Source organism: Canis lupus, unplaced genomic scaffold (assembly GCF_003254725.2).
Source record: "Canis lupus dingo isolate Sandy unplaced genomic scaffold, ASM325472v2 SANDYSCAFF099, whole genome shotgun sequence".
Classification (NCBI taxonomy): Eukaryota; Metazoa; Chordata; class Mammalia; order Carnivora; family Canidae; genus Canis; species Canis lupus.
The window spans coordinates 8,552-33,242 of record NW_026019480.1 but is presented as its reverse complement, the minus strand read 5'-3'; the positions used below and the strand labels follow the sequence as shown (position 1 = coordinate 33,242).

General features: G+C 47.2%; 1 long non-coding RNA gene across 1 annotated transcript; it reads left to right on the top strand.

Moving 5' to 3' along the window:
* The first annotated feature begins 17 nt into the window (after positions 1-17).
* Positions 18-17,023, top strand: LOC125754760 (uncharacterized). Its single transcript, XR_007409567.1, has 2 exons — positions 18-6,004; positions 13,313-17,023. It is a non-coding gene; the product is annotated as an uncharacterized LOC125754760 (long non-coding RNA).
* Positions 17,024-24,691: the final 7,668 nt, after the last annotated feature.

The window sequence follows — 24,691 nt, the reverse complement described above, 5'->3', positions numbered from 1 at the left end:
GAATGAAATTGATGAATGAATAAAACCTTTAAGAAATAACATGAAGAGGAAAAACCTGAACAATTATGTCAACTGATGGAGAAAAGGCATTGGCAAAATCCAACACTCACTCATGATTTATAAAAAATAGAAACACTCAACAAACTAGGGTTCGAAGGGATGTCCTCAATATAGTAAATAGTATTTATGAAAAACCCTCTGCTAATATCATTCTTCGCAGTGAAAGACTGAAAGCTTTGCCTTTAAGGGGGGGAACAGACAAGGATACTCACTTTCACTACTTTTCTTTAATATTGGACTAGAAACTTCAACCAGAGCAATTAGGTAAGAAAAATAAAAGCCATCTCAATTGGAAAGGAAAAAGTTAAACTATCTCCATGTCTATTCACAGATGACATAATCTTGTTGTCAGAAAATCCTAAGAATACACACACAAAATCCCAATTAGAGCTAATAAACGAATTTAGAGAAGTTGCAAAATACAGTAAATCAGTTGCATTTTTAAAAAGATTTTATTGGTTTATTTGTGAGAGACCCAGAAAGAGAGAGAAAGAGAGACAGGGGCAGAGACATAGGCAGAGGGAGAAGCAGACCCCCACAAGGAGACTGAGGTGGGACTTTACCCTGGACCCCGGATCACCCCCTGAGCTGAAGGCAGACGCTCAACCGCTGAGTCACAAAGGCGTCCCTGACATGTTGTTTTTAACTTGCTTTAACTTCAGAGAACAAACTGATAGTTACCAGAGGGGAGGTGGGTGGGGGATGGGTAAAAACAGGGGATTAAGAGTACACTTATCTTGACAAGCACCGAGTAATGTACAGAATTGCTGAATTACTATATTGTAAACCTGAAACTTATATAACACTGTATGTTAACCATACTGGAATTAAAATTTTTAAGTAATAAAATAAAATTTTCTGTTCTGAAGAAAGAAAGTGGTCTGTAGCCTAACAGCAGTAACAGAACCTGGGAACTTGTTAGAAAGGCAGACTCTCCAGCAGCCCCGGGGGTGCTCAGGGGTCTAGTGCCGCCTTCAGCCCAGGGCGTGATCCTAGAGTCCGGGTATCCAGTGCAGGGATGGAGTGCTGGGATCAAGTCCCACATTGGACTCCCTGCATGGAGCCTGCTTCTCCCTCTGCCTGTGTCTCTGCCTATTCTGTCTGTCTGTCTGTCTGTCTGTCTGTCTGTCTCTCATGAATAAATAAATAAAACCTTCAATAAAAATAAAAGAATCACAGGGTTAACCAACTGAGCCACCCAGGCACCCTCTGCCATTTTCCTTTTTTTTATATAAATTTATTTTTTATTGGTGTTCAATTTGCCAACATATAGAATAACACCCAGTGCTCATCCCATCAAGTGCCCCCCTCAGTGCCCGTCACCCCCACCCCCCGCCCACCTCCCCTTCCACCACCCCTAGTTCGTTCCCAAGAGTTAGGAGTCTCTCATGTTCTGTCTCCTTTTCAGATATTTCCCACTCGTTTTTTCTCCTTTCCCCTTTATTCCCTTTCACTATTTTTTATAGTCCCCAAATGAATGAGACCATATAATGTTTGTCCTTCTCCGATTGACTCATTTCACTCAGCATAATACTCTCCAGTTCCATCCACGTCGAAGCAAATGGTGGGTGTCTGTCGTTTCTAATGGCTGAGGAATATTCCATTGTATACATAAACCACATCTTCTTTATCATCTTTCGATGGACATCGAGGCTCCTTCCACAGTTTGGCTATTGTGGACATTGCTGCTAGAAACATCGGGGTGGGGGATCCCTGGGTGGCTCAGCGGTTTAGCGCCTGCCTTCCGCTCGGGGCGTGATCCTGGAAACCCGGGATTGGGTCGCATGTCGGGCTCCCTGCATGAAGCCTGATTCTCCCTCTGCCTGTGTCTCTGCCTCTTTCTCTCTGTGTGTCTCTCATGAATAAATAAATAAAATCTTAAAAAAAAATCGGGGTGCAGGTGTCCCGGCGTTTCATTGCATCTGTATCTTTGGGGAAAATCCCCAGCAGTGCAATTGCTGGGTCGTAGGGCAGATCTATTTTTAACTCTTTGAGGAACCTCCACACAGTTTTCCAGAGTGGCTGTAGCAGTTCACCTTCCCACCAACAGTGCAGGAGGGTTCCCCTCTCTCCACATCCTCTCCAACATTTGTGGTTTCCTGCCTTGTTAATTTTCCCCATTCTCACCCCTCTGCCATCTTTCAATTGCATATGGGAATAATATTTATGAGAAGCATTCAGCCTGGCATTCAAAGCCCTCTACAATGTCATCTCTACCAATTTTCTAAAATTTTCTCTCATTGGGCTCCCTATTCTACGCTCCATCCTCATAGGTGTCCTCTCTACAAACACATCCAACACTCTTCAACTTCCCATGCTTTCTCTCAATCCATTCCCTACATCAGGAAAGTCTTCACTACTCTCTTCCATCCACACTATCCACCTTCAAAGCCCTACCCTTCCTCTGAAGCATAATTCAAACCCGAGCTTTCCAGAGGCATTTTATAGATCTCCCTGCTTCAAAACACTCCACCTCCAACGTCTGCAGCAATATTTATACTTCTGTTAACTCATCACGTTCTCTTTCCTTGGATTATATATACAGACCCATTTGATCATCTCCCCCAGTTCACTTTGAGCTCCTAAAAGGTGGGAGATGGTGTTTTATTTTTCTTCAATGTCTAGTATGCTACCACATATAATAGGTGCTCGAGGTTTGTTGAAACAAACTGAAAGGAACAGGATCAAGCATGACTTGTACTTATCGAAAAGACATGCATAGGAACGATCTCAACTCCCCTCTTTCCCCAGCCAGTTCCTCTCATGGCCCAAGATGTGGGAGTTGCCATGGCTTCGGGGGCAGAGACAGGGAGCAGTGAATTTCAAGGGAGGGTTGCATTACATACCTTGGAGTCTGTCTTGGTTGCCACCTGCTTCCTGCTCTGTTTCCCAGAAAAGAGTATCCAAAGTCCCCATGCAAGGAAACCAAATAATAGTAGAAGGCTGACATACGGTGGAGGCGGCATGGCCAGCCCCCAAATCAGTGCCATTATTCAACCCAATGCTCCTCTCAACCCAATGCTCCTCTCAGCTCCTCTCCCTCAAGGCTGTGTGTGACCCCATATGACGTCACAATGGAAATTTCAAGGTAAACCTGACAGGGCCCAGCCAATGTCCGAGCTGCTGGCCTCTCTCCTCTGAGCCATACCCATCTGCTGCCCTTTTCTGCACCTGCTCACGGGTTCTGTCCTGACAATCAATGTTCAAGGAAGCCTCCTTTACAATTCTACTAGGATTTGGCTGGACAACTTGTCATAAAGTAGAGAATATGGAGTCAAATTTCAAAGGCTCCAAGTCACCTCTCTTGCACTAAAGCATCTTCTCTGGAACCAGTCATTCCATAGAGGTTCAGGTATGGTGTCATATGTTCCCAAATCACAAATTAGAATACAGAGTCAAATACATTTAAGAAAGCTTGGATATCTTAAGTAAACACTCTCAGAAAAATGTGATACATATAATTTCCTACTCCAAGGCTTAACCCATTTCTTAGTTGCTATAGCACTGAAACAGAGAAGAGATGTCACGTAGGGAAATTAAATAATCTCAGAGGATCACTCTACTCCAGAATCCAGGGTCTCATTTTCTAGAACATTTATTATATCATTACACCCAGAGCTACCTGGATTTTCTATGCTAATTCACTGTAAACAAAATTTACAAGGAATCGACCTATGCTATAATAAAGATAAATAAAACTGGCCAGGGTATTTTTTCTTATGCCAATGTTAATCTGGAAAATCAATTCAATTAAATAACTGTTGAATAGCAGGCACTGTTTTTGAAAAAGACAATTATGGTTCTCACTTTATACAATTTTCAGTCTATTGGTGCAGCCAAAGTAATATTCTCAGAAAGCCCATCAACAAGGAAATGGCTAAATAACATATGGTATGTCCAAATTATGAAATACTTTGCAGTCACTATAAAGATAATTATAAAGAGCCATACTTGTCAGGCTGAGCACACATTATGTGGCAATACTACTATATGCCAGCCTGGAGAGCTGAGGTTAGGGCCGGAGGTACAGTTTTGGTTCTTAGAATACATTTGCACGGTTTGACAAGGACTTTTTAAAAAAGATTTTATTTTTTTAAGGATTTTATTCATTTATTAATAGAGACAGAGAGAGAGAGAGAGGCAGAGACACAGGCAGAGGGAGAAGCAGGCTCCATGCAGGAAGCTCGACGCGGGACTCGATTCCGGGTCTCCAGGACCACGCCCTGGACCGAAGGCGGCGCTAAACCACTGAGCCACCCGGGCTCCCCAAAGATTTTATTTATTAATTTATTTATTTGAGAAAGAGAGAAAGAGAGAGATCAAAAGCGGTGGAGGGGGGAGTGGCAGAGGGAGAGGGAAAAGCAGGCTCCTCACTAAGCAGGGAGCCCAATGCAGGGCTCTATCCCAGGACCCCAGGATCATGACCTGAGCCAAAGGTAGACACTGAAGCCACCCAGGCACCCCACTTTTTTCTATGCGTATATAAAAATATATATTCTTAGTGTCTTGAATATTTACTCACCATTATGCTTGAGCCATCTATGCTCTTTGGTACACCTAGGATTCATTTTTATTATTTCATTACACTGCATAACTACTGCATAACTTATTTTCCAATTACGATATTGACGGACATTTGGCTTGTTTTCCATGTCTGGCTATTATAAACAGTGCTGTTAAAAACATCCTTGTCCATGTATCTTGCTGGATATATATTCCTAGTTCTTTCCGGTAGCGGTTCTCAAGCTTTAATATACACCAAAATCACCAGGAGGGTTTGTTAAAACACAGACTGCTGGGCTCTCCCGCTAGTATTGCTGATTGAGTAAGTTTGGAGTGGATCTTAGGAATTTGGCATTTCTAAGGAGTTTCCAGGTGCTGCTGATGCTGCTGTTGGACCAAGGACGGCACATTAAGAATCCCTGCTCTAGGGCAGCCCCTGTGGCTCAGCGGTTTAGCACCGCCTACAGCCCAGGGCGTGATCCTTGGAGACCCGGGATCGGTGAATGGCAATTCTTCCTGCCTCTTTTTCACACCAACGTGTGGTATTGTCAGGCTGTTTCATTTTAGCCAACCGGGTATATGTGGTAACGGTATTCCATTGCTTCACTTAAATTTCTCTGGTTACTAATAATTACTAACTTGTGAACACACTTTCATGAGTTAATTGGGCATTTTGTTTTTAAACATAATACTGTATTCTAGCTGCTAATATTTTGTTTAGGATTTTTGTTACCTATTTTCATGAGTGAGGCCATCCTATAATTTTTCTCTCTTGTTCTGTCTTTGTCAGGCTTTTGTTATGAGGGTTGTGCTAGACTCCTGAGTTGGGGAATGTTTTTTTGTCTTTTTCTGTAATGCCCTGAAAAAGTTTGCATCAGACTGGAACTACTTGATCCTTCAACATTTGCTATAATTTGTTGGCAAAGCCATACAGGCCTGGAGGTTTCTTTGAGTGAAGTTTTTTTTTTTTTTAAGATTTATTTATTTATTCATTCAGAGAGAGCAAGAGAGAGGCAGAGACACAGGCAGAGGGAGAAGCAGGCTCCACGCAGGGAGCCCGACGTGGGACTCGATCCCGGTCTCCAGGATCACATCCCGGGCTGCAGGCGGCGCCAAACCGCTGCGCCACCGGGGCTGCCCTTTGAGTGAAGATTTTTGACTAAAGATTTCATTTCCTTGCAGGTTACAATGCTATTGAGAATGTGTAAATTTTTTGAATCATCTTTGGTGTGTTATATTTTTTAGTGATTTTTCTTTTTTTTAAGATTTGTTTATTTATAAAGACACACAGAGAGAGAGAGAGGCAGAGAGACATAGGCAGAGGGAGAAGCAGGCTCCCTGCAAGAAGCCTGATGCAGAACTCCATCCCAGATCCCAGGATCAGGACCTGAGCACAAGGCAGAAGCTCAACCACTCACTGATCCACCCAGGCGTCCCTCTAGTAAGCTTTCTATTTAATCTACACTTTCAAATGTATTGACATAAAGTTATTCAAGCGCAGTTGTCTCCTTTTTCTTTTTTTTTTTTAATTTATTTTTTTATTGGTGTTCAATTTACTAACATACAGAATAACACCCAGTGCCCGTCACCCATTCACTCCCACCCCCCGCCCTCCTCCCCTTCTACCACCCCTAGTTCGTTTCCCAGAGTTAGCAGTCTTTACGTTCTGTCTCCCTTTCTGATATTTCCCACACATTTCTTCTCCCTTCCCTTATTTTCCCTTTCACTATTATTTATATTCCCCAAATGAATGAGAACATATAATGTTTGTCCTTCTCCGACTGACTTACTTCACTCAGCATAATACCCTCCAGTTCCATCCACGTTGAAGCAAATGGTGGGTATTTGTCATTTCTAATAGCTGAGTAATATTCCATTGTATACATAAACCACATCTTCTTTATCCATTCATCTTTCGTTGGACACCGAGGCTCCTTCCACAGTTTGGCTATCGTGGCCATTGCTGCTAGAAACATCGGGGTGCAGGTGTCCCGGCGTTTCATTGCATTTGTATCTTTGGGGTAAATCCCCAACAGTGCAATTGCTGGGTCGTAGGGCAGGTCTATTTTTAACTGTTTGAGGAACCTCCACACAGTTTTCCAGAGTGGCTGCACCAGTTCACATTCCCACCAACAGTGTAAGAGGGTTCCCTTTTCTCCGCATCCTCTCCAACATTTGTTGTTTCCTGCCTTGTTAATTTTCCCCATTCTCACTGGTGTGAGGTGGTATCTCATTGTAGTTTTGATTTGTATTTCCCTGATGGCAAGTGATGCAGAGCATTGTCTCATATGCATGTTGGCCATGTCTATGTCTTCCTCTGTGAGATTTCTGTTCATGTCTTTTGCCCATTTCATGATTGGATTGTTTGTTTCTTTGGTGTTGAGTTTAATAAGTTCTTTATAGATCTTGGAAACTAGCCCTTTATCTGATAATGTCATTTGCAAATATATTCTCCCATTCTGTAGGTTGTCTTTGAGTTTTGTTGACTGTATCCTTTGCTGTGCAAAAGCTTCTTATCTTGATGAAGTCCCAATAGTTCATTTTTGCTTTTGTTTCTTTTGCCTTCGTGGATGTATCTTGCAAGAAGTTACTATGGCCGAGTTCAAAAAGGGTGTTGCCTGTGTTCTTCTCTAGGATTTTGATGGAATCTTGTCTCACATTTAGATCTTTCATCCATTTTGAGTTTATCTTTGTGTCTGGTGAAAGAGAGTGGTCTAGTTTCATTCTTCTGCATGTGGATGTCCAATTTTCCCAGCACCATTTATTGAAGAGACTGTCTTTCTTCCAATGGATAGTCTTTCCTCCTTTATCGAATATTAGTTGCCCATAAAGTTCCGGGTCCACTTCTGGATTCTCTATTCTGTTCCACTGATCTATGTGTCTGTTTTTGTGCCAGTACCACACTGTCTTGATGACCACAGCTTTGTAGTACAACCTGAAATCTGGCATTGTGATGCCCCCAGATATGGTTTTCTTTTTTATTTTATTTTATTTATTTTTTTTTTAAATTTTTATTTATTTATGATAGTCACAGAGAGAGAGAGAGAGGCAGAGACACAGGCAGAGGGAGAAGCAGGCTCCATGCGCCGGGAGCCTGACGTGGGATTCGATCCCGGGTCTCCAGGATCGCGCCCTGGGCCAAAGGCAGGCGCCAAACCGCTGCGCCACACAGGGATCCCTGGTTTTCTTTTTTAAAATTCCCCTGGCTATTCGGGGTCTTTTCTGATTCCACACAAATCTTAAAATAATTTGTTCTAACTCTCTGAAGAAAGTCCATGGTATTTTGATAGGGATTGCATTAAACGTATATATTGCCTTGGGTAACATTGACATTTTCACAATATTAATTCTGCCAATCCATGAGCATGGAATATTTTTCCATCTCTTTGTGTCTTCCTCAATTTCTTTCAGAAGTGTTCTATAGTTTTGAGGGTATAGATCCTTTACATCTTTGGTGAGGTTTATTCCTAGGTATCTTATGCTTTTGGGTGCAATTGTAAATGGGATTGACTCCTTAATTTCTCTTTCTTCAGTCTCATTGTTAGTGTATAAAAATGCCACTGACTTCTGGGCATTGATTTTGTATCCTGCCACGCTACCGAATTGCTGTATGAGTTCTAGCAATCTTGGGGTGGAGACTTTTGGGTTTTCTATGTAGAGTATCATGTCATCGGCGAAGAGGGAGAGTTTGACTTCTTCTTTGCCAATTTGAATGCCTTTAATGTCTTTTTGTTGTCTGATTGCTGAGGCTAGGACTTCCAGTACTATGTTGAACAGCAGTGGTGAGAGTGGACATCCCTGTCTTGTTCCTGATCTTAGGGGAAAGGCTCCTAGTGCTTCCCCATTGAGAATGATATTTGCTGTGGGCTTTTCATAGATGGCTTTTTAGATGTTGAGGAATGTTCCCTCTATCCCTACACTCTGAAGAGTTTTGATCAGGAATGGATGCTGTATTTTGTCAAATGCTTTCTCTGCATCCAATGAGAGGATCATATGGTTCTTGGTTTTTCTCTTGCTGATATGATGAATCACATTGATTGTTTTACGGGTGTTGAACCAGCCTTGTGTCCCAGGGATAAATCCTACTTGGTCATGGTGAATAATTTTCTTAATGTACTGTTGGATCCTATTGGCCAGTATCTTGTTGAGAATTTTTGCATCCATGTTCATCAGGGATATTGGTCTGTAATTCTCCTTTTTGGCGGGGTCTTTGTCTGGCTTTGGAATTAAGGTGATGCTGGCTTCATAGAACGAATTTGGAAGTACTCCATCTCTTTCTATCTTTCCAAACAGCTTTAGGAGAATAGGTATGGTTTCTTCTTTAAACGTTTGATAAAATTCCCCTGGGAAGCCATCTGGCCCTGGACTCTTGTGTCTTGGGAGGTTTTTGATGACTGCTTCAATTTCCTCCCTGGTTATTGGCCTGTTCAGGTTTTCTATTTTTTCCTGTTCCAGTTTTGGTAGTTGTGGCTTTCCAGGAATGCGTCCATTTCTTCTAGATTGCCTAATTTATTGGCGTATAGCTGTTCATAATATGTTTTTAAAATTGTTTGTATTTCCTTGGTGTTGGTAGTGATCTCTCCTTTCTCATTCATGATTTTATTAATTTGAGTCTTCTCTCTCTTTTTAATAAGGCTGGCTAATGGTTTATCTATCTTATTAATTCTTTCAAAGAACCAACTCCTGGTTCTGTTGATCTGTTCCACAGTTCTTCTGGTCTCGATTTCGTTGAGTTCTGCTCGAATCTTTATTGACTTTTTGTTTTTTAATTTTTTTTATTTATTTATTTATGATAGTCACACAGAGAGAAAGAGAGAGAGGCAGAGACACAGGCAGAGGGAGAAGCAGGCTCCATGCACCGGGAGCCCGATGTGGGATTCGATCCCGGGTCTCCAGGATCGCGCCCTGGGCCAAAGGCAGGCGCCAAACCGCTGCGCCACCCAGGGATCCCAAGTTCTGCTCGAATCTTTATTAACTCCCTTCTTCTCTTGGGTGTAGGATCTATTTGCTGTTTTTTCTGTAGCTCCTTTATGTGTAAGGTGAGCTTTTGTATTTGAGTTCTTTCCAGTTTTTGAATGGATGCTTGTATTGCGATGTATTTCCCCCTTAGGACTGCTTTTGCTGCATCCCAAAGATTTTGAACGGTTGTATCTTCATTCTCATTAGTTTCCATGAATCTTTTTAATTCTTCCTTAATTTCCTGGTTGACCCTTTTATCTTTTAGCAGGATGGTCCTTAACCTCCATGTGTTTGAGGTCCTTCCAAACTTCTTGTTGTGATTTAGTTCTAATTTCAAGGCATTATGGTCCGAGAATATGCAGGGGACGATCCCAATCTTTTGGTATCGGTTCAGACCCGATTTGTGACCCAATATGTGGTCTATTCTGGAGAAAGTTCCATGTGCGCTTGAGAAGAATGTGTATTCAGTTGAGTTTGGATGTAAAGTTCTGTAGATATCTGTGAAATCCATCTGGTCCAGTGTATCATTTAAAGCTCTTGTTTCTTTGGAGATGTTGTGCTTAGAAGACCTATCGAGTATAGAAAGAGCTAGATTGAAGTCACCAAGTATAAGTGTATTATTATCTAAGTATTTCTTCACTTTGGTTAATAATTGATTGATATATTTGGCAGCTCCCACATTCGGAGCATATATATTGAGGATTGTTAAGTCCTCTTGTTGAATAGATCCTTTAAGTATGATATAGTGTCCCTCTTCATCTCTCACTACAGTCTTTGGGGTAAATTTTAGTTTATCTGATATAAGGATGGCTACCCCTGCTTTCTTTTGAGGACCATTCGAATGGTAAATGGTTCTCCAACCTTTTATTTTCAGGCTGTAGGTGTCCTTCTGTCTAAAATGAGTCTCTTGTAGACAGCAAATAGATGGGTCCTGCTTTTTTATCCAGTCTGAAACCCTGCGCCTTTTGATGGGGTCATTAAGCCCGTTCACATTCAGAGTTACTATTGAGAGATATGAGTTTAGTGCCATCATGATATCTATTCAGTCTTTGTTTTTGTGGACTGTTCCACTGAACTTCTTCTTAAAGGGGAATTTTAAGAGTCCCCCTTAAAATTTCTTGCAGAGCTGGTTTGGAGGTCACATATTCTTTTAGTTGCTGCCTGTCTTGGAAGCTCTTTATCTCTCCTTCCATTTTGAATGAGAGCCTTGCTGGATAAAGTATTCTTGGTTGCATGTTCTTCTCATTTAGGACCCTGAATATATCCTGCCAGCCCTTTCTGGCCTGCCAGGTCTCTGTGGAGAGGTCTGCTGTTACCCTAATACTCCTCCCCATAAAAGTCAGGGATTTCTTGTCTCTTGCTGCTTTAAGGATCTTCTCCTTATCTTTGGAATTTGCAAGCTTCACAATTAAATGTCGAGGTGTTGAACGGTTTTTATTGATTTTTAGGGGGGGATCTCTCTATTTCCTGGATCTGAATGCCTGTTTCCCTTCCCAGATTAGGAAAGTTTTCAGCTAGAATTTGTTCAAATACATATTCTGGCCCTCTGGCCCTTTCGGCGCCCTCGGGAACCCCAATTAAACGTAGGTTTTTCTTCCTCAGGTTGTCGTTTATTTCCCTTAATCTATCTTCATGGTCTTTTAATTGTTTGTCTCTTTTTTCCTTAGTTTCCCTCTTTGCTATCAACTTGTTTTCTGTGTCACTCACTCGTTCTTCCACCTCGTTAACCCTCGTCGTTAGGACTTCTAGTTTGGATTGCATCTCATTCAATTGATTTTTAATTTCTGCCTGATTAGCTCTAAATTCTGCAGTCATGAAGTCTCTTGAGTCCTTTATACTTTTTTCTAGAGCCACCAGTAGCTGTATAATAGTGCTTCTGAATTGGCTTTCTGACATTGAATTGTAATCCAGATTTTGTAACTCTGTGGGAGAGAGGACTGTTTCTGATTCTTTCTTTTGAGGTGAGGTTTTCCTTCTAGTCATTTTGCTCAGTGCAGAGTGGCCAAAAGCAAATTGTATTGGGAAAAAGAGAAAAAGAGAGGAGAGAAAGAAGGAAAGAAAAGAGAAAGAGAAAAAAAAAGGGAAGAAAAAGAAAAAAAAACGAAAAAAAAAAAGAAGAAAAAGAGAAAGAAAAAAGGAGAAAAAAAGGGGGTGGGGGAAGGAAACAAATCAAAAAGCAAAACAAAAAAAGAAAAAAAAAAAGAACCACAGGGGAGTATCTTCTGATTCTGTGTTTTTTAAGTCCTTGGCTTCTCCTGGAAGTTGTCCGTCTAGCTGATCTTCTGGGGGAGGGGCCTGCTGTGCTGATTTTCAGGTGTTAGCAGTTGGGGGAGCTGCTGTGCCCCTGCCTGGGGCAGGGCTCAGTGGGGGTTGTTTACCCCGTGAGGCCGCAGGAGGAACAGCCCCAGTGGCGGGGCAGCTCTGGAAACCTGGATTCAGCTCCGGCAGGAACTCCCCGGGGCGGGGCCGCTGCTCTGCTCAGCTGCTCTGCTCCGCGGCCCCCTCCGCGGAGCCGCCGCCCGAGCCCGTCCGAGCCCGTCCGAGCTGCTCCTGGAACCGCCCAGCGCCCTCTGCACGGAGCCTCTTCCTCTGCCCGAGCCCCTCCGAGCTGCTCCCGGGGCCGCGCAGCCCCCTCCGCGGAGCCGCCGCCCGAGCCCCCCGAGCTCTCCGGGTCCCGCCGGGTCCCGCCGTGCGCGCTGCAGCCCTTAGGGAGCTCGGCGCACTCTTCTGGGCGCGCAGTTGCTCTGTTCCTGTCCCCGGGAGCCCGAGGGCACCCCCGCCCTCCTGGGTCCTGCTCCACCTCCCCGCGAACCCCTTTCCCCCGGGAAGGTCGGTGCAGCTCCTGCGTCTCCGGGACGGGGCTCTCCGTCCTGGGGACACTCGCCCCGGCCTCAGCCCGGCTCCTCGCGGGCCCCTCCCCCTTGGAGGCCTTTGTTTCTTTATTTCTTTTTCCCCCGTCTTCCTACCTTGATAGATGCGCGAACTCTTCTCACTGTAGCATTCCAGCTGGTCTCTCTTTAAATCTCAGGCCGAATTCATAGATTTTCAGGATAATTTGAAGGTTTTCTAGGTAGTTTGGTGGAGACAGGTGATTTGGGGACCCTACTCTTCCGCCATCTTGCTCCTCCCCAGTTCTGTCTCCTTGGTTTTATATTGGTTATTTGTGTCTTCTTGCTAAAGATATGTCAGTCTTAATTCTTTCAAAGGACCAATTTTCTGTATGTTTGCTTTCTACTTCAAGAATTTCTCTCTTTGTCTTTATTATTGCCTTACTTCTACTTTCGTTTTTGCCCCAGTTTTATTGGGACAGTTCTACTTCCTTTGGATTTATCTTGCTGTTTCGTTCCCCTAATTTCTTGAGATAAATGCCTAGATCATTCACTTTTAATCCCTTTTCCCTAACATATGCATTTGAGAGTATAAATTTTCTCCTAAGTACTACTTTAGCTTCATTCCACAAGTTATGATATGTAAAAATTTTATCATTCTCTTTCAACTGTTTTCTAATTTCCGTGATGATTTCTCCTTTAATCCATGGGTTAAATCCATGGTAGTTCATTTTAAGTTTCTAAGCACAGGGGGATTTTCTAGTTATCTAACAAAGTTGCACTGTGGCCAGAATGTAGACTTTAATTTCACTCCCTTGAAATATTCTAAGACTTTATTCCCACTTCATGGTCAGTTAAAAAAATTATTTGCTTAAAAATACAATGTATTCGGCAGGTGTTAAAAATAGTCTCTTCAAGGACACCTCAGTCGGTTAAGCACTGGAATCTTGATTTCTGCTCAGGTCAAGATCTCAGGGTCCTGGGATGGAGGGCCACATCGTGCTCCACCCTCAGCAGGGAGTCTACTTGGGATTCTCTCTCTCTCTCTCTCTCCCTCTGCCCTCCCCTTTCACTCTCTCTCTCAAATAAACAAATCTTTAAAAGAAGTTTCTCCAGAGTTTTCCTTTGGTGGCGGGGGTGGGGGGAGCGTCTCTATGACCATTTGGTCAATTCTGTTCATCTCAGTGTTTTCAAGTCTATATTATTCCTTAACTTTTGTCTGCTTTTTTCCCACTAGTTACTAAGACAAGTATGTAAAATCTTTCATAGTGATCGTGGGTGTATTTCCCCTTTGAATACGGAGGAGTTTTGCTTTATGTATTTTTAAGTGTTATTTAAAAACATTATTTATTCCTGGTGAATTAAATCTTGTATCACTATGAAGACCCTCTTTAACAATACTTTTAGCCTTTACTTCTTTTGTCTGATACTAATATCGCTATAGCAATATTCTCTTGACTGATACTTGCATAGCGTATCTTTTCCCTTTCTTTTACTTACAACTTTTCTATATCTTTTTGTTTTAATGTTGGATAAACAAAATCTAAATATATGCAATGTGCAAGAGACACATCTAAAACAAACAGATTTTATTGGAGCACTGATAGAGTAGGCAGTTAGGTAGACAGAAGCTGGAGGCAAGGATGGTGATAAATGGTTACACATTAGAAGCCTGAAGGGGGCACAGCATCTTGAAGTTGTGGCTTCCAGGACCCCTTGGCTAATAGACCAAGAGCTCCAGATGCAGGACGGGCCACTCTCCTCTCCCACCTCTGCTCCAGGGTAACCCCCAGACTCATTATAATGCATTCACGTTGTGTTTTAGCCCTACCCCCAATCCCAAGAGGGAAGGTTGCCCTGACGGTTCTGGGACAAACTTTGTAAAGTCAGAAACTAACCTCTCCCAACCTGTGGAAGGAGTCCCTCAAAGGATTGGAAGCCTCCATTAGAGACCACCCCATACACACACACACACACACACACACACATAAAAAGAAAAGACTCCTGTAACCTCGGGGCAGTTGCCACCGCTGAGCCGGCCCACTCTCCCACCTTGAGGGTTTACTTCCTTAACAAACTGCTTTGTGCTTCCTACTTTCTTCTGTCTTCGTTTTTTAATTTTTTTTAAGTTTTTATTTTTTTAAAATTAAAAAAAATTTTTTTTTAAAATTTAAATTCAAGTTAGTTAATATATAGTGTATTATTCATTTCAGGGTGGAGTTTAGTGATTCATCAGTTGCATACAACACCGAGCACTCATTACATCACGGGCCCATCACCCAGTTACCCACCTCCTTCCCAACTGTCTTTATTAGAGTATGGATCCTCATGGAAATTGTTCATAGGAAACCCAACAACTGAGACCTCCATTCATACAACACAGACTCTCCCACCCTGAACATCATGTATTCCATTTTCAGTTCCATTACATGTTCCATTATATTTAATGTCATCACTAAAGCATGAGATTCAAAATTACCCTTTTACTTGGCACTTTCTGTTTCACCCTGTTTTATATTTCGTTTTTTTTCTCATTTCTTGCCTTTTTGTTAGATAACTAGGTATTTTTAATGAATTACTCCATTTTTTCCCATTATTCATTGGAAGATAAACTCTGGTCTTGTTCTTTTAGTACAAGGATTGACAAATTATGGCCTGTCGGTCAAACCTAACCTGATGCCTGTTTTTTGGTAAATAACAATGTATTCCAGCACAGCCACACTCATTTTGCACATTGTCTATGTCTACTTTGATGCTATGACAGTATGTAGGTAGAGCAAACACCAAAGGGGGTCTACAATGACTAAAATATTTACTATCTAGCCCTTTACAGATAATTTGCAACCCCATTTTTAGTGGATATCCTTTAAAATGCAATGTATATATATATATTTTTTTAACATACCAAATTCTTAAAACCTCCTCTTTATGGATGATAAATCAAGTCCCTCAAAATCTTTTTTTTTTTTAAGATTTATTTATAATTCATGAGAGACCCAGAGAGAGAGGCAGAGACACAGAGGGAGAAGCAGGCTCCCAACAGGGAGCCTGATGCAGGACTCGATCCCAGAACCCAAGGATCATGACCTAGCCCAAGGCAGATGCTCAACCACTGAGTCACCCAGGTGTCCCCCTCGGAATATTTTAATTATATTTTCCCCTTCCCGCATAGACATTATTGTACTCAGGAATTTTATTTTCTTAATAAACTCTGTTTTGGAATCATTTTAGATTCACAGAAAAGTTGCAAAGATAGCGGTTAGTCCATGTATGCCCTTCACTCAGCTTCACCTAACGTTACTGTAGAACGTTGGTACATTTGTTAAATCTATGTGATAACATTGGTACATTTACTTTTAACTAAATGCCAAACTTCATTCAAATTTCACCAATTTTCCCACTTACATCCTTTTTTTTGTCTAGGATCCAATCGAGGGTCCATGTTGGATTTAGTTGTCATGCCTCCTTAATCTCCTCCGGTCTATGACAGTTTCTCAGTCCTTCCTTGTTTTCTCTGACCGTGACAGTTTTGAGGAGTACTGGCAGGTTCTTAAATTTAGGTTTCTGTTTTCTGTATGCTTAGACTGAGGTTCTGTGTTTTGGGGGAAAAAAACCACAGAGGCGACATGCCCCTCTCATTACATCACATCAGGCAGTACATGAGATCAGCTGGGTGTTGCTAATCTTCATGACCTGGCTAAGGTTGTGCTGGCCAAGTTTCTCCTGCGTGGAGCTCTCTTTTTTCTCTTTCTATTCTCAGTGCTTTGGCAGCAAGCCCCTAAGTGGAGCCTACATTGTGGCTGGAAGGAGTGAGAGGTGGAGTGGGGTATATCTACACAATGTTGTTGTTTTTTTCGAAGATTTTCTTTATTTATTCATGAGAGACAGAGAGAGAGAGGTGCAGAGAGAGAGGTGCAGAGAGAGAGGGGCAGAGAGAGAGGGGCAGAGGGAGAAGCAGGCTCCATGCAAGAAGCCCTATGTGGGACTCGATCCTGGGTCTCTAGGACCACCCCCGGAGCTGAAGGCGGTGCTAAACCGCTGAGCCACCTGGGCTGCCCTATCTACACAATGTTATTTGGAATTCTTGTATAGAGAAAATTTGTCTCCTCTTATTTGTTCAATTCTTTTTTATAGCAGTACAAACTCATGCATACTTATTTCGTACTTTGTGTTTTAGTCCAATACAACATTATTTCTTTTGCTCAAATTGTTCCAACTTTGGCCATTGGGAGCTATCTCGGGTTGGCTCATTTTTCCTTTCAATATGACCCAATCCTTTTGTTTTTATGGATGCTTCTTTACTTTCTGGCCCTACAAGATGCTCCTGGCTCCCCTGCCTGTCTCTTTCTCCCATGACAGAGCAATGTAGTCACTAGTTTACAGGTAAGCGCCAATCTTCTCTCTTCCAAGAAAGAAATATTTTACACTGCCTAGATTCAGTGCCTGAGATTGACCCACCTGTCCAAATTATAGCTGAATTGGGATCAGATATTAGACATTTGCTGTGTTCCATCCCTGGAGCCACATTGGGGCCCCTTGATCACTGGCCTTACTGTCCCACGTGCCTGGCCCCAGCCTATCTACTATTCAAGACCAACTACGTTATGAAAAGAACAGTTGATTTGGAGGAGAGATCCTGGGCTCCAGTTTTTTTTTTTTTTTTTTTTTTTTTTCCCAGTTTTTAATATAGTAAGTTTGAAGTATATGCAATATCCAAATATCTTCCACCCTTACCTCTTACTTGTCTTCAAGCAAATGAGTATAGCAGGAAATTGTTGACTTCGTCTTCCACAATCCAATCTTCTGGGACAATCCCAGTCCTCTAGGACAAATCCTTCCATCATTTCAGCAGAATTACTGCCTTGTGTTGATAACAGATTACACCTTTCTTATCTCAGAAGTTTACTTTCTCCAAAATAATGGTAAACGTTGTTATCCTACCATTTGTCTCTGCATAATTCTAAAAAATCTTTGAATCTCTTTAGCTCTCCCTAGAGGTTAGATTCTATTGACAATGACCTGACTCTCTGATATTGTAACCACAACAGTGTCCGAACATTTCCAAGTTTTCTTTGGATGTTCCCTCACCCTACCTCACTCAACCTCCTTTCTTCCAAAATTTTCCTTGACTCTTGGCCTACCTTATAATATCCCCCCAAATAATTCTGGCAGCTCTCCATACCTAGCTTGCTGTTCGAATCCACTACAACTCTCTCTGTTTGTGTTGGAATTGTTTGTATGTTCTCATGAATTCCTGGGGGTGGGCATCAGACCTTAGCCATCTTATCTCTTCCATATGCCTGACTGTCTCCAGCACCTACTCCACCTAGTTCGTTACACCTCAACATCTTACACAACTGTCCAGCAGTTGAATCAACTTGATAGCATTGCACCATCCAAGTACATGGCAAAAAAACAAACCAAACCAAACCAAAACACCCTCTGGACTTCTACAGTCCTCCTGCATCCATCCTTGGGGAAATATGACCCTGAACCATATCCATTCCACATGTGGAAGTGGGGCTACTGCACTTTCCCAAGTCCAGTTTCCCTGGGACCCAACCACACCCAGGGAACCGTCGTCCAAGGGGGGAGCCAAGTGAAAACAAGAGTGTCACAAACAGCACATATCCTGTGACTTCACTTCAAACAGCCTGGAGAGCGCACACCAACAGTTAACTGTAGTAGCAGCAGTGACGGGGGCGGGAACAAGAGAGAACTTTCATTTTCTCTTCTAAACCTTCCAGTGGTAACCACCAAAGGATACAGGCAGAAAGATGGAGGCAAGCATGGCCTTTTCATTGCCCAAAGAAGTCACTGAGCTCTAGGAGAGCCGGGTCTCTGTTCATAAACCTGGGGCCTTTACGGAGCACCTGTTACCTGCAGGGCCACCAGCTAGAGGGAAGGGAAGGCGCGGGGCGGGGCGGGGCGGGGCGGGGGGAACCGCTGCGCCCCTGACCTGAGCGCCCTGCGGCAGCTGCCGGCCCAGGCCCCGGGGGTCCGCCCACGCAAGGGTCTCTGGGTCACTCTGTCCCCACTACCAGCCAGGTCTTTCCTGGCACCTACACTGCTTTAGGCGCCTGAATGATTAATTTGCCAAATCTTACCAAAGCCCCCGAGGGAGGTGTTTTTCTCCCGGTTAGATGAGGAGGAAGAGGCTCAGAAGGGTCGCGGGAACTCGCAGCAGCGGGTTGGCTCCGCGAGCCACGCGGCCTCCGGCTCGCCTGAGCTGTCACTCCGGGGACAATGTCCGATTTGGGGATTTGGGGCGACGGCTCTGGAGTTAGACTTGGCTCCAGCGTCGGGTCCATTTTCTCAGCCATATGGTCATGCGCGAGTTAGTGATCCTTTCTGCAGCCCCGGCCGGGATCGGCTATTTATGGGGGCGCTTTGCGGATTAGAGGCGGCAATGGCTGTGGAGGGCTCGCGTGAACCCCGCACCCTGCTAAGCACTTTTACGGGCTTGGCCCACGGGAGTTGGCCCATTTTTCAGATGAGAAAACCGAGTCTCCGGGCTGAGGAATCTCGCCCCGGGCCCCAGGCTGGCAGAGGCGTTGGCCGCGTGCCCCCAGCAGCCTCAGTTTCCTCACCCGACACGCTCCCCGGGAGCCGCGGAGGCCCCGCCCCGTCCCGGTCCCGCCCCCCCCGCGGTCCCCCCCCCTCCGCCCGCCCCGCGCGGGGAGTCTCAGCCCCGCCCGCACCGCAGCCCCGCACGCTCCAGCCAATCGGCGGCGGCGGCGTCGGGTGCACTCGGCCTCGCCCGCGGCCCTCCAGCCCCCGGCTCTCGCTCGCTGAGCGCTCAGTGCGCCGCCGCCTCCGCCGCCTCCGCCTCCGCCGCCGCCGCGCCTCCGTTCGCTGACTCGGTAAGGCTGGGCCGAGGCTGCGCCCGCGGACGGCGCGCGGGCCTGCGGGCTGCGGCGGGCTCGGGGGGGGCGCGCGGGGACTGCCCGGGTCCCGACCCAGGCGGGGGCGGGGGGAACCCCCAGCATCCCTCCACCCGGACGGCGGGTTTCGCCCGGAGCCCGAAACGCGAGCGCGGCAGGGACTCCTCACCTCCCGCCCCGGATCGGATCGCGGGGGGCGGGGGGCGTCCGCCGGGGGCCGGTGTGCGCGCGAGTCCCCGGTGCGGGTCCGGTGCGGCCGCGAGAGGGATGCTCAGCCCCCGGACTTGGCAGGATGCGCCAAGCCCGGGACTAGCAGGGCCACTGGCTTCTTTGCTCGCTCCTCTCCCCTCCTCTCCCGGGAGTGGATTGGGTGTGAGGGTACGCCCGAGGGTCGGCCCGCCGGCGGGTGCGGTGCCGGAGCTGGAGGGATGCGCGGGTCTCCGGATTTGGCTGGATGCCCCCGGCCCGGGGCCACGAGGGGCGCCGGCTCCCACATCCGCTCATCCCACCCTTCTCTTAGGAATGGTTTGGGCGTGGGGGTCCGTCCGAGGGGCGGCGAGGCTGCAGGACGGATGCTCGGCCTTCTGGACTTGGCTGGGCGCCGTCCACCCGCTCTCGATCCCGCCGCATCCCTCCCCCCATCGGGGTAGACTGGGTCTGGGGGGCCGTCCTGGGGTTCCAGGCGGGAGCTAGAGGGACGCTGGGGCCTCAGGACTCCCCGGCGCGCCGTCCGCCCCCCTCCCCGGCTGCCCCCGCATTGCAGCCGTCGGGACACGCCCTTGACGCGGGGCTCCAGGCGCGGCCCCGAGCGTCCGCCGGGGACCACAGGGGCGCCCGGCCGGGGTCTCCGCTGGCGGACGCCCCCCACCCCCCGGTGAGGCCCTGGGTGCGGGGCAGGTGGGCGCCGAGCGTCCGCCCAAGGTCGCGCCCCCCGCCGCGCGGGGGTGGGGGAGGGGCGTCACGTGACCGGGTCCGGGCTCCCTGGGCCCGCAAGCCCCGGCAGGCGCCGTCCGGAGCCCCGACGGGTGCAGCCCTGACCTCCGCTCCCTCAGCGAGGCCACGACCATTTCCTTTCCTTTCGGTTTGCTCGGAAAGGCCGTGGGTCAGCGTGTTTGTTGGCTTTCGTGAAAGCTGGAGGGAACCAAGGTGAGGGCCGACTTGAACACCGAGAGTTAACCATCCCGTATAATTAACCAGGTTCGGTGCAGAACACGCTTAAGCAGTCCCCGCTCAGGACAAGGCCTTCGGTTCCTCGGTGCTCCCTGGGTTGAATTATTTAAAGGGAGATTGTTGTGGGGGAACTGGTAACTTTGTAAGTTGCCGAATAAAATAGAAATCCGTTTAACCTTTTGAAACGTGTATTTTGTTACACCATCCTCTTGCACCGGCGTCGGGTTTCTGGCCATTCCAGATATTCAGGCGTGTTGATTTCCTCCCGAACCTCAAACTAAGGGATTAGAACGTGGCTGGACTCCCTGGTTTTTTTTTTTTTTTTATTTTGTGCCAGCGAACAGCACCCCTCCCAGCCCCCTTTCTCCGAAGTATTTAAGGTGACTCGCGGTGAGTGTGCACGGAGGACGACCTTAATGCAGATAGATGAGCTGGTCTTTGAGGGGAAGCAGGGTCTGGTGGGAAGGCCTATGGGGCCATCGCGTCCCTCGGAACTGAATGCAGCCTCAGACCGAGGGGTCTGGTGGTTGAGCCTCTGTGAGCCTGGGGGCTCCTCTTCGCCTCGAAACGACCCGTTTCCTTCCTGTGAAGCATTGCTAGACCCGGCCTCGCACCCTGAACTCCCATCTGTTGGAGTCCAACAGAAAAGGGCCACCTTTGGGGGCGCACATACTTTGTGTCAGGGTGGCAGAAACTGGCTTCCTGCGCAGGCCAAAATAAGCTTTCGAGTTGGTCCCGAAAACAAGTGGCCTAACCCGGAGGCCCAGGGAGTAAACCTGGCGTCCCCGCTGCTGCCGCCCTTGGCCCGACCCTGGACGCGCGGTAACCCAGCGGTCAAGCCTGGGCCTCCGGGGAGTCCTGGGGCCAGGGCCGCGCTGATGCAACCCGGCCCTTCGCGCCCATTCATAGAAACACTTCATTTTTCCTGGGGCGGGAGTCCCTTCCGGGCGCGCTTTGGGCGCCTGGGGCGCGGGGCTGCGGGCCGGCCGTGGGGCGGCAGCCGGCGCCCGCAGCCCTTCGGTGCCCTCGGGGTTGGCCACGCGGGGCCGGGCCTTCCCACGGACAGGCGCTGCGTGTCGCCGGGGGAGGAGGACGGGCTGCGCCGGCGATGCGCGCCAGCTCGCTCCGGAAGGTCTCTCGGAGCCGGGCGGGTGGAACAGGATCTGAGCGCCGGGGACGCGCCAGGCCGGGGGCGGGGCTCGGGTTAACCTTTCCCCTACTTTTCGCAGCCGTCACGTGACGCCCGCGGGGGGGGCGGGGGGGCGGGGCGGGGCGCGGCGGCCGCAGCTGCCCGCGGCGCCCTCGAGGACGCGTTCCAGGCGAGCAATTAAAGACGCAGGCGGAGCTCGGAGGGCGGTGGGGAGGTGGGAGGCGGAAAGCGCGCCCGCTGCGGCCCGGGGCTGCTGCTGCACTTTGATCCGGTGCAGTTTTTCCTTTGTTGGAGAAAAGGTTTAGTCATTCTGCGTGGTTCTTACCGGCAGGCCAGAGTGCTGCTGCCGCTGCCGCCGCTGCTGCTGCTGCTGGTGCTCCTGGAAGCCTCAACTTCGCTTCCGGAAGAATTGGTGCTGTTAAGGCTAAAATAAAATTGGCATGTTCAGAGTGCGTGTCACAGATTCTCTGCTGGCTTTGATGGGGCCTCTTCTCTTTCTCCCCAGATGCTTGAGCCACTCCTGAGCAGCTCTTGCCAGCACTGTTCTGTTTGACAGATAAGTAAGGACAAGCACAGGGTCCAACATGAAGGCGGTGCTTAGGGGACCCAAGGATGCGCAGAGTTGGCCTCCGCGCCCAGGTCCCCGCTCCGGGGACCACCCTCTCACAGTGCCTTGGGTGCCTGTAGAAAGAGTCTAGGCTGCACAGGGCGTGCTTAAAAAAAAAAGAAAGAAAGGAAGGAAAAAAGATCTGGTAATTAACACAAGTAAAGAATATGTTCTTTTTGTTGATTTCTGACGTTTATGCCGCTTTTTGTGAACTTCACCTTTTACCCAGCGCAAATATGGGTGGACCTTGGGTTCCCAGCAGGCCCTGGGTGGAAGCCAACTGACCTTTTTGGGGTAAGGTGATCCTGAGCCTCAGTTCTCTGGAATGTCCACCTTTACTTTCCTGTAATGTGGGTTGTTTTTCTGCCTGTTTTTGGAAGTCAACAATTGAAATTTTGCTGCTGCTTTAGGCTTGCCTCTCTCAGTGTACAGTATATTTGCCACCGTGGAAGGCTGCGAGATTGCACAAGATTATCAACTAGTTGTTGGACACCAGGTAACTCAGGTAAAAAAAGAAAGGACTCCATACCACCAATGCTGTGGGTTCACCACCCACCTGTCCCCGCGGAACCTGAGTGTTCTAGATTCTTTCTGACCGTCCCTGAGTGCCACCTGCTACCTTTGCTTCCCACGGGACTCTTAAACTTGCCTTCCTGCTGATTCCTGTGAGCCAAAGTGGCCTTTCAGATATTAATCCAGTGAAGAACATTTGGGATCCGTTCTCCCCTAGATTGCTGCACTTTTCTGATGCGGTGGGGTCCTTAGGGGCTGTGAAAGTCTGTGCCAGGGAAGCAAGCAGCAGACAGAGGAAACTGTTATGTTCTTCCACCTGCCCGGTGCCCTTGTTTTGCCTTGTGACTGTGCTCAGGGATGTCTGGATGGGAGACCTGCAAGCTCCATACTTCCCACATCAAGGGAGGGACCAGTGACCTCCTCTTCCTACCAGTCTACTGGCTTCCTCCTGAGTCCCGAGGAGGCTGTTGATCCCCAGCGCACCCCTGTCTGGTCACCTCTTTGTTTCCGTGCCCTGGTGAGAAATACGGCTCCATGCAGATGGGACTCGTCCAGTTTCTGAGGAGTCAAGTTCTGAGGGTTAATTCCTTCTCTTTAGAAGCCCTGGCACCTCCTCCCACTGCCCCAGTAAAAGGTAATACGTGTTTAGGTTAAAAGCAAACACAAAATAACCTTGCCTTTAAGAAGTTTTCTTAGGCTGTAACTCTGACTTTACATTTTATGAAAGTCTTCCTCATTTATGAGATAACGCATCTGTCACTAATTTTCCTAAATGTCAACTCCTCTACTGCCCTTAAAAAGATTTAACGTGAAGAGTTTTGGTTTCTTTCTATTTTTTCAAAAACACTCTGTTGTACAATGGGGGGTTAAGGTTAGGGTACGATAAGGTGTACTAGAAATGGATCAGCAGCGCTCCTGCAAGCTGAATACCAGAGTGAGGAGGTCGGTCTGGGAGGTATCTGATGCTGGCAGGGCGTGCAGGGAACGGGGAGAGGGGGGAGAGGGGTCTAGGAAAGAAGTAGAGGGCAGATACACGTGGAAACCCACGTTCCTGGAGCATGGGACCATAGTTCGGAAGGTACAGTGTGTTCCTACATACTGTGGTGTCAGGCCTATTACTTGATGTGAGGGGGGCATATTCTGCATACTTGATGTGCCAGGAAACGATGTTAGGATAAGGCAGTGACATTTGTTCAAGGCCTCCCTCTCTGTCTCCTTGTCTCCCTGTCTCCTACACGCACGCGCGCGTGCACACACACACACACACACACACACGGCTAAGTGGCAGAGCTGGAGTTCGAATCCAGATCTGTGTTCTCCAAACCTTGTGGCCCGTCTGTCTCCCTGTCCCAGGCTGCTTCCCAGACCCCTGTGCAGGCAGTGTTGGGTGTTAGCATTGCCCCCACCCCACCCCCCTGGATATGACACTGAATCAGCCTTATATGTGTTTCTGGATTTCCAGTTCCTCATCTGTAAAATGGTGCCTCTGACACCTGTTGATTTGTCTCATGAGTGGGGAGGATCCAGTAAGAGGCCAGATGTGAAAATAGTTTCAAGGGTATGAAGTAGGCATGAGTTTTAGCAAATAATACCATAGCCTCAGGCATGTTTTATGGATAGGACCATCCTCTCCAGGCCCTGAGCTGGAACTGGGGCTTGGCAAGGTCAGCGGCATCTCTGGGTGCCAGAGTGAGGAGCGTGCGAGGGAAAGCCACCTTGCCCTTGGTGTCAGGAACATTTGTGGGAACGATATCTTGCTCTGAGCAGAGGTTCAGGGATCTCTTTTGGGTGGAGGCATGCTTCTTCCAGCAGAGGGGCCGCCATCGGCATGGCTGGTGACACAGGTGCTTATGGATCTGCATCTGGAGAAAAATACTTGAGCGGAGCACAGATGATTGGGGCCTGGTGAGGCATTTTGTATTTTCTTCATAAAAACATGACTCTCGGTGACCTTTCCCGAATTCTTTTCTCTTGCGTGGATCATATTTCTTTGTATTTTTCTGATTGGCCATTATTT